Source organism: Colobus angolensis, unplaced genomic scaffold, assembly GCF_000951035.1.
Source record: "Colobus angolensis palliatus isolate OR3802 unplaced genomic scaffold, Cang.pa_1.0 Scaffold26, whole genome shotgun sequence".
NCBI lineage: Eukaryota > Metazoa > Chordata > Mammalia > Primates > Cercopithecidae > Colobus > Colobus angolensis.
This window is the reverse complement of record NW_012115821.1, coordinates 4,288,401-4,298,396: the sequence shown is the minus strand read 5'-3', so window position 1 is coordinate 4,298,396 and position 9,996 is coordinate 4,288,401. Positions and strand designations below refer to the sequence as shown.

At 38.4% G+C, this 9,996-nt stretch overlaps 1 pseudogene across 1 annotated transcript; it reads right to left on the bottom strand.

Annotated features, from left to right (window-relative positions):
• Positions 1 to 336: 336 nt before the first annotated feature.
• Positions 337 to 1,993, bottom strand: LOC105515365 (annotated as a pseudogene). Its single transcript, XR_001002311.1, has one exon. The product of XR_001002311.1 is annotated as a UPF0488 protein C8orf33 pseudogene (transcript).
• Between the last annotated feature and the right edge of the window lie 8,003 nt (positions 1,994 to 9,996).

Sequence of the window (9,996 nt, the reverse complement as noted above, 5' to 3'; positions counted from 1 at the left end):
ATCCCAGCACTTTGGGAGGCCCAGGTGGGTGGATAACATGAGGTCAGGAGTTTGAGACCAGCCTGACCAACATGGAGAAATCCCATCTCTGTTAAAAATACAAAATTGGCCAGGCATGGTGGCGCACGCCTGTAATCCCAGCTACCGGGGAGGCTGAGGCAGGAGAATCGCTTGATCCCTAGAGGCAGAGGTTGCAGTGAGCTGAGATCACGCCATTGCACTCCAGCCTGGGAGACAAGAGCAAAGCCCCTTCTCAAAAAAAAGAAAAAAAAAAAGTGTACAGTGCTGGAGAGACAGCAATCAAGGATGACACAGGCTTGCTGCTGAATCAACTAGACAGGCAGTTGTGCCATTCACTGAAAAGCGGAAGCCAAAGGGAAACCAGAGCCTAATCAAGTGTTTTAAACACGTCAAATTTGAAATGCCTATGAAACACCCAAGTGGAAATGCTGAGTAGGCAGCTGGGCTCCAGGTATCAATCTAGTCTGGGAACGGAGTTTGGAAGACCCCAGCAAACATCAAGCCACAGTGAGGCTTAGGTCACCTGAAGATTCCCAATTCCATGCAACATAGGGCCTGAGACTTACATGGCCAACATTTAAACAAGAAGTCTGCTGAGGCTCAGTCCAGGTCTCAGGCCAGAACTGTTAGGGCAAGAAGCTCCTTCCTCCTAAGAACAGAGCCTGGCCTGGTGGGTGCCATGCTGATTCCCTAAGGATGACACCTGCTCAGGAATGAAGGCAACACGGACAAAGGACCCTGGCGAGGGACTGGACCCAGGGATACCTGACCCCTGAATCTTCTGTACTTCCTCTAACACAGGTAGTCAGCACACTCTTTCACTCGTTATCCACTTTTATCAAAAATAGAGATTCGGGCAATGTGACATAACAGCATTAAGCACTAAACTATTTGACAGGGATTCCTTTCAAAAGTGAAAACTAGTGTACGAGTATATAGCTTCTCCACTACTCTTTGTTACCAACAGCCACTTAATCTAATCCTAAAGGCTGAGTACAATATTCTTTCTACAATACCTTGAACACTCCAATTTATTGTGTATTTTCTAAATGTACCTCTCTCTCTCTCTTCTGAAAGAGAGAACACTTCATCAGAAAACAAATGGGGTCTTGTGCCTATCTGATGGTCTCACACCCTCACAACAGCTCCAAATCCTTGGACCAGACAGGGACAGACCAACCCCAGGGTTCTCTGCCAACAGAAGTCCTGGAAAGGCTCTGCACTCAAAACAAACTCCTACACCACCCCAAGGGAGAGGGATTGTTCCAGGTTGGGGCAGAAGCTAAAGGAAACTGAACCTAAACTCTTCATCATGAGTGTCCAGAGTGGCTTTGGCTCTCCACAAAGGGCCAGGCCTGCAGACCCTTCGGCTCTTGTTTCTGGTGGCTCCATCTACAGGCTACACCTGGGCTGAGTAAGCAGCAGCTCTGTGAGCCCGCAGGGCCTCATGCCATTCGACTTCCATCTGAGCCCTGTAGTCTCCAAACAAGGAGTGCATCAGCTGCCTCTTCCGGGGCAGGGACGTTCTTTCCCTGCGCAGGGTTTGGATTTCTCCAATAGCCTGCTCTTTCTGTGTCGTGGTGGGTTTTTGCCTCTTGTGGCCCAGTTCCAGTTGCTCCACACACCTAGCCAATTCCTGGGCCAACTGCTGCACCTGGGCCTCAGCGCTTAGGGGAACTTCTTCTGGGGCAGGTTTCTCTGAGGCCTTCTCGCTTCCATTTGCCACAGAGGCCGTGTTCCAGGTTTTCTTCTTATTCTTTTGTTTTTTTGACTCTGTGCTGCCTTCATCGCCTAACGGGTGTGCTCTGGAGTCGGCGTTACTGCACGTGGATTGCCCTGGGCAGAGATAGGCAGTGGAAGGATTCCGGGTGCTGGAAACCGGGCCAAGAAGCTGGTGTCTGCAGGACGCACGGGGAGTACCCGGGCCTGGGGACGCTGCTGCCTCCCCGGCAAGATGTCCTGGGGCCGCCATGTGCCGCAGTCGCCACCAGAACTATGTCGGTCTTAACTGTTAATGCATGTTTATTTTAGATTTGCCATTTCATCTGATTTATTAGTTTCATTTTTCTCCCAGCCTCCTAGCTAACTTTACAAAATTGAAAATGGAATCCCCTACCAGCATAAACATTAAGGGCGAATTAACTTCAAGACTGTGTGGAGACAGGAAGACTCAGATCCATGTTTACATGTTTTACCTGGGAATGGGGATGGGTTTCAGAAGAATGGAAAATATAATTTTTTCCCCACTGATTATTCTTTGAAGAATCTGAGAACATAGAAGCTCCCCTGGCTGCTTTCCATGATTGAAATCAGTGATGCATTGGTTTCTTTGTGTGGGCTTTTGAAAGATCATTAGAAACCAACCTGAGGATCATGAGATTCTGGTGGACACAGGAGCAATGAGTGGCAATACAGTGCATTCTAATGCAACCTACTTTAAAAGGTAAACAGGTAAAAGAAAATAAAGAAGACTGAAAATGCAGAAAATTCAACCATGCAGTCCATTTCAAATTAAATATCTCTTCCCCTCTAATTCCTCTGTTCTAGCAGATAAGGGGAGATGAGCTGCCACTCCATGCTTGTGCTTAACAAAATTGTGTTAGGTTCGTGCAAAAGTAATTGCAGTTTTTGCCATTTACAAATAATTGCAATATTATCTCCTAGAATTTTTATAGTTTCAGGTCTTAGGTTTAAGCCCTTAATCCATCTTGAGCTGATTTTTTGTATAGGGCTGGGCGTTGGCTTAGGCGAGGATTTCATGACCAAGAACCCGAAAACAAACGCAATAAAAACCAAGATAAATAGCTGGGACCTAGTTAAACTAAAGAGTTTTGGCATGCCAAAAGGAACAGTCAGCAGAGCAAAGAGACAACTGACAGAGTGGGAGAAAATATTCCTAATCTATACATCTGACAAAGTACTAATATCCAGAATCTACAATGAACTCAAACAAATCAGTAAGAAAAGAAAAAATCCCATTAAAAAGTGGCTAAGGATATGAATAGGCAGTTCTCAAAAGAAGATATATGAATGGCCAACAAACATAGGAAAAAATGCTCAACATCAGGAATGATCAGGAAAATGCAAATCAAAACTACAATGTGATACCACCTCACTCCTGCAAGAATGGCCATAATTTAAAAAGTCAAGAAACAGTAGATGTTAGCATGGATGCAGTGAACAGGGAACACTTCTACACTGCTGGTGGGAATGTAAATTAGTACAGCCACTATGGAAAACAGTGTGGAGATTCCTTAAAGAATTAAAAGTAGAACTACCATTTGCTCCATCAATCCCACTACTGGGTATCTACCCAGAGGAAAAGAAGTCATTATTCAAAAAAGATACTTGCACACACATTTATAGTGGCACAATTCAAAATAGCAAAATCGTGGTACCAACCCAAATGCCCATTAGTCAACGAGTGGATAAAGAAACTGTGGTATGTATATATGATGGAATACTATGCAGCCATAAAAAGGAATGAATTAACAGCATTTGCAGTGACCTGAATGAGATTGGAGACTATTATTCTAAGTAAAGTAACTCAGGAATGGAAAACCAAACATTATATGTTCTCACAGATATGTGGGAGCTAAGCTATGAGGACGCAAAGGCATAAGAATGATACAATGGACTTTGGGGAGTTGGGGGGAAGGGTGGGAGGTGGGTGAGATATAAAAGACTACAAATAAGCTGCAGTGTATACTAATCAGGTGATGGGTGCACCAAAATCTCACAAATCATCCCTAAAGAACTTACTCATGTAACCAAATACCACCTATACCTCAATAACTTATGGGGAAAAAAAGGAATTGCAAAAACTGCAATTATATTTGCATGAATCTAATAGTTAATAACAAAGGCCTAGTTTGGAGAGTCAGAGAAATTCTTAACCATAATTCAACCAAGACATACAGTATGTGCCTTCTCTTTGGTGGAACAGTGAATATACAGGCTACTGGTCTGTACTGCGTGTTTCAGCCAAACCACATTCTTTTGAAAGTCACAGTTTTAAATGACAGTATGCCAATGAAAATACAAATTAAAAAATATATTGACATATCTATATTCCCTCCCAAAATAATACACATTTGGAATAAAGAACTCTTAAAGTCAATGACAAAAAGAGCACTAGCCCAGTAGAAAAGTGGGAAGAAGACTTGGACACTTCAGAAAAGAGAATATATTAAAATGATCAATAAACAGAAATAAAAGGTGCTCAACTTTATAAGTCATCTGAGATATGCAGATTAAAACCACAATGCAATATTACACCACCCCTACCAGAATAACTAAAATGACTAAGTTGGAAAATACTCAGTGCTGATGAGAAAGTGGGGTAGTTGGAACTCTTATACATCATTTGAGGAACATCCACTTAGGAAAACAACTTGGAAGTGTCTAATAAAGCCCAGTATATGCATCCCCTATAACCCAGAATTTTTACTTTCAGGTGTATATCCAACAGAAATGTGGGTGTATGTTCACCAGAAATCATGTTCAAGAATGTTCATGGTATCACTAGTCGTGAGACACAAAAACTGGAAATGTTCATCAACAATGAGTAGGATAAATAAGTTGTGTTAATATTCACACAGTTGAAAATTATACAGCAGAAAGAATAAATAATCTAAATCTACACACAACAGAATGGAGAAATCTCATGAATGGAATGTTAGATCATAGCCTAGATAAACTTACCTGGAGCAGGTGCCACTGAAGCCATAAACTGGTAGGATGAATTGCTGGAGGCTCACTATGGACTAGCTTGAGAGTAAAAATCTGGGGAGGCCCAGTCTGAAGGAGGCCCCTCACACTTTCTTGGATTTTATCTTCAGGAAGCCCACCAGATTTTCATGGTGATGATCTTAGAAAACATCTCTCATATTTTGGTCAATTGGGGGAAAGTACCATTTTGAAATAATCCTAGAACATTCTCCATAGCCAAGGTTTACTCCTCAAGGGAAACAACTTTAGCAGTATCTTATTTGACCATGGAGAAGGGCAGTTAGCCCCCTACATCCCTCTCTAGTCTTCCTGTATTACCTAATGGAAGGAAAAAAAAAACACTAAGAAACACTTCTGAAGTCCAACTCAAGGACTTGAGCCCACTAAAAGACTGAGATATGCTGACCTCCTCCAAACCTTACCACCACATCAACACAGCTCCAGAATAATCACAATGGGTTAGAATGGAAAGAGTTACAAAACACAGACTCTATTTAAGAAGCAATTCTTAGGGAAATCCAATGTGGAGAAAACAAGGGCGCTGAGGAAACTAAAGTCTCTGCCATCTATAGCTATGGAAAACATGAAGCACAACCCATCAGCTGGACGGATTGACATAAAACCTCATACTAAAGACCTATTTTCCTCAGTTCTCATTATCTGATACATCATGTTTGACTTTTAACAAAAAATCATAAGGGTATACAAAAAGAAAAGGAAAAACACAGTCAGAAGAGACAAAGTATGCATCTGAACTACACTTTGATATGAAACAATGTTTGCAATAATCAAATAAATAATTAAAAATAACTATGATTAGTTATGTTAAGGACTGTAATAGAAAAAGTATAAGTATGCAAGAGCAGATGAATAATGTAAGCAGAATACTAAAAACTCTAAGAAAGAATCAGAAGAAAATGACAGAAATTTAAAACACTGCAATAGAAATTAAGAATGCTTTTAATAAGCTCATTACTAGACTGAACATAAACAAGAAAAAAAACAAAGAATTTAAAGATAATTGAAGTACTAGAAGAAGAAGAGAGAAAGGAGCAGAGAAGTGCAGAGGAAGTACAGTAGTTCCCTCTTATCCATGAGGGATACATTCAAAGACCTCCAGTGGATGCCTGAAAATGCAGATAGTACCAAACCCTACATATACATACTATGGGTTTTCCTACATGCACATATCTATGATAAAGTTTAACTTATAAATTAGGCATAAGAAGAGATTAACAATATAATAAAATAGAAAAATTATGACAATACTCAGAATGAAGCACAACAGAAAACTTATGAATTGTTTATTTCTGGAATTTTTCATTAAGTACTTTCAGAACACAGTGACTCATGGGTAGCTGAAAGTGTGGAAAGCAAAACTATGGATAAGGAGGAACTATTGTACTTGAAGTAATCATAGCCAAGAAGTTTCCAAAATTAATGATAGACACCAAACCACAAACCCAGGAATCTTAGAGAACACCAGCAGGAATAAAAACCAAAAATCTACACCTAAGCATATCATGGGAGAAAACCCAAGACAAATAATTTTGAAAGAAGCCATGGTGGCAAGGGAGTGAATAAGTGTAGAGGGGCAAGACTAAGAACTATTTTAAACTTTTTTTGTCAGAAACCATGCAAGCAAGTAGAGAATGAAGTAAATATTTAAATAAATAAAAGAAAAAAATCCCACTAACTTAGTATTCTATATCCATTGAAATTATCATTTAAAGTGAAGGAGAGTCTGGCCATGGTGGCTCATGCCTGTAATCCCAGCACTTTGCAAAGCCAAGGCAGATGGATTGCTTGAGCTCAGGAGTTTAAGACCAGTCTGGGAAACATGGTGAAACCTCATCTCTTCAAAAAATATAAAAAATTATCTAGGTGTGGTGGCACATACCCATAGTTCCAGCTACTCGTGGTGGTGGGAGGGTGTGTGGTGGGGGGCAGTGTGGGGTGGAAGGGAGCTGAACTGGGATAATCACTTGAGCCCAGAAAGTCAAGGCTGTATTGAGCCTTGATTGTGCCACTGCACTCCAGCCTGGGAGACAGAATGAGACCCTGTCTCAAAAAAAAAAAAAGGAAAATTATTAAGGATAAAGATGGGCATTAAATAATGAGAAAGGGGCAATTACTCAAAAAAATAATAATTCTAGGCCGGGCGCGGTGGCTCAAGCCTGTAATCCCAGCACTTTGGGAGGCCGAGACGGGTGGATCACGAGGTCAGGAGATCGAGACCATCCTGGCTAACACCGTGAAACCCCGTCTCTACTAAAAAATACAAAAAACTAGCCGGGCGAGGTGGCGGGCGCCTGTAGTTCCGGCTACTCGGGAGGCTGAGGCAGGAGAATGGCGTAAACCGGGGAGGCGGAGCTTGCAGTGAGCTGAGATCTGGCCACTGCACTCCAGCCTGGGCGATAGAGCGAGACTCCGTCTCAAAAAAAAAGAAAAAAAGAAAAAAAAAATAATTCTTAAGTTATTCAGGTAACAACACAGCATCTAAATACATGAGACAAAAATTTATAAAATTGCAAGAGAAATAATCAAATTTAATATTTAATATTATGTTTGGATATCTCAACATCCCTATATTAATAACAGCTAATTTCAACAAGCAAAAATCAGGAAAATGTTCAACTGAATAGCACTAACAATGAACAGAATCTAACTGTTTAAGTAACAGCAGAATAGTTAATCAACTAATAGCAGAATACATATTCCTCTCAAGTTTATCTGGGGCTTTATCCAAAATAGACCACATCCTGGGCTGAAAAACATACCCTGACAAATTTAAAAGAATAGAAGTCTTAATGCATGTATTCTTAGACTATACTGAAATTTAAGTAGAAATCAGTACTAGAAAAAATCTCAAAAATCCCCAAATAGTTTTAGATTAAATAACATACTTGTATATAACACATAGGTCAAAGAAGTCTCAAGGGAAATTTAAAAATATTTTGAACTAAACAAAATGAAATGTACATCAAAATTTATGGGATGCTCAAGAAGAATAGCTAGTGGATGCTTGGCTTCATACCTAGGTGATGGGTTGATCTGTGCAGCAAACCACCATGGCACACGTCTACCTATGTAACAAACCTGCACATCCTGCACCTGTACCCTTGAACTTAAAAGTTGATTTAAAGAAAGAGAAAAGATAATTCTTTTCACCCACAGTTTCTTGTCTCCTAATAGTCCTTCTGTTGTATCTTTAAATAAATGTTTCAAACCTTAAGATATTCTTAAAATCTGAGATTGCAGATGTATTTTGCATTGCAAGTCCTATTTTTATTTTTTATATTTTAATGCATGGAATGCTGTAAAAGCAGTGCTTAGAGGCAAATTTATAGCAGCAAATGCATATATTAGAAAAGAAGAAAGATCTGAAATCAATAATACAAATATGCCTTAGGAAAGTAAAGAGAGAAGAGCAATTTAAACCTCAAGTAAGCACAAGAAAAGACATAAAACTTTGAGCAGAAATCGATAAAAGTTGAATACACGAAGTCAACAGAGAAAGTCAATAAACCCAAAAGGCAATGCCTTTAAAAGATCAATAAAATTGATAAATCCATAGCCAGGCTAACCAAGTAAAAAAGGGAGAAGACACAAATTACAAATATTGATTCCATAAACATTAAAAAGATAATTAAAAAATCACAAACAAATGTATACTGACACATTTGGTAATTTAGATGAAATGGATCAATTCATTGAAAGATATAAACCATCAAAACTTAGGGAAAAGAAATACATTACCTAAATAGATCTATATTTACTTAAATAATTGATAAATCATTATTAATCTTTCAAAAAAGAAAGCATCTGGCCCAGATTCTTTCACTGATGAATTCCACCAAGCATTTAAGGAAGAAATAATATCAGTTCTCTATAATCACTTTTAGAAAATAGAAGTAAGAGGTATACCTCCTAACTCATTCAAGGAGGCAGGCATTATCTTAATATCAAGACTGGGAAAATATGCTACAAGAAATGAAAAGTACAGCTTAATATATTTTATGAATATAGATGCAAACATTTTCGATAAAATATTAGCTAATTGAATCCAAAATGCATAAAAATAGTTATACATCACAGTAAGTGGAATTTATTTTAGGCATGCCAGACTGATCTGACATTTAAAAATCAAAATCAATTAATGTGATACACTATATTAACTGGCTAAAGAACTATTTTATTAGTCTGTCAATTGATGCAGAAAAAGCATTTGACAAAATCCAACATCTCCAACATCTATTTATGAGAAAAAGTCTTAGAAAACTAGGAATAAAAAATCCTCAACTTAATCTGGAACATCTAAAAAATAGGCCTTCATGATATTTTATGGTGAGAAATGATATACTTTTCTTCTATTATTGGGAGCAAGACAAGGTTGTTTCTTTTGTCACTCTTATTCACCATCCTACTTGATGTCCTAGTTAGTGCAACAAGGCAAGAAAAAATATATATACGGATTAGAAAGAAAAAAAGAAAACTACCTTTGTTCACAGATGACATAATTATCTATTTAGTAAAACTGAAAGAATTCCTGGAACCAATATGTGATTACAGCAAGGTTGCAGGATGCAAGGTTAATAGAAGTCAATTGTCTTTTCATGTACCACCAGTGAACAAGTGAAAATTGAAGTTGAAAACAAAATACAATTTTCACTCCTTCCCCCAGCAAAAATGAAATATCAACAACAAAATATGTGTAGGACATATACTATGTATATGGAAAATGTTAAGTCTGATGAAATAAATAAAGGAAGATCTAAATAAATGGAGATGTACCACATCTCCATTTCATGAGATGTACCATACCTCCATTCATGGATAGGTAGACGCAGTAATGTTGAGATATAAATTCTTCATGAATTGATGTATACATTTAATGCAATTCTAATAAATTCTCAGCAAGTTATTTTGTGGTTATTGACAAATTTATTCTATTTTTTAGCTTCATCTCAAAGGATGATTTTAAAATTTATATGGAAATGCAAGAGACCCAGAATAGTCTACATAATACTGACAAAGAAGGACTAAGTTGGAGAACTGACACTACTCAATTTCAAGTAGTACTATAAAGCTACAGTAGTTAAGACAGTGAGGTATTCGTAAAAGAATAGACAAGTGGATTAATAGAAAAGAGGAGAGAGCCCAGACATGGACACTCCCAAATATAGTCAACTGATCCTTGACAGAGCAAAATAAATTCATTTGAGAAAAGACAGTCTTTTCAAC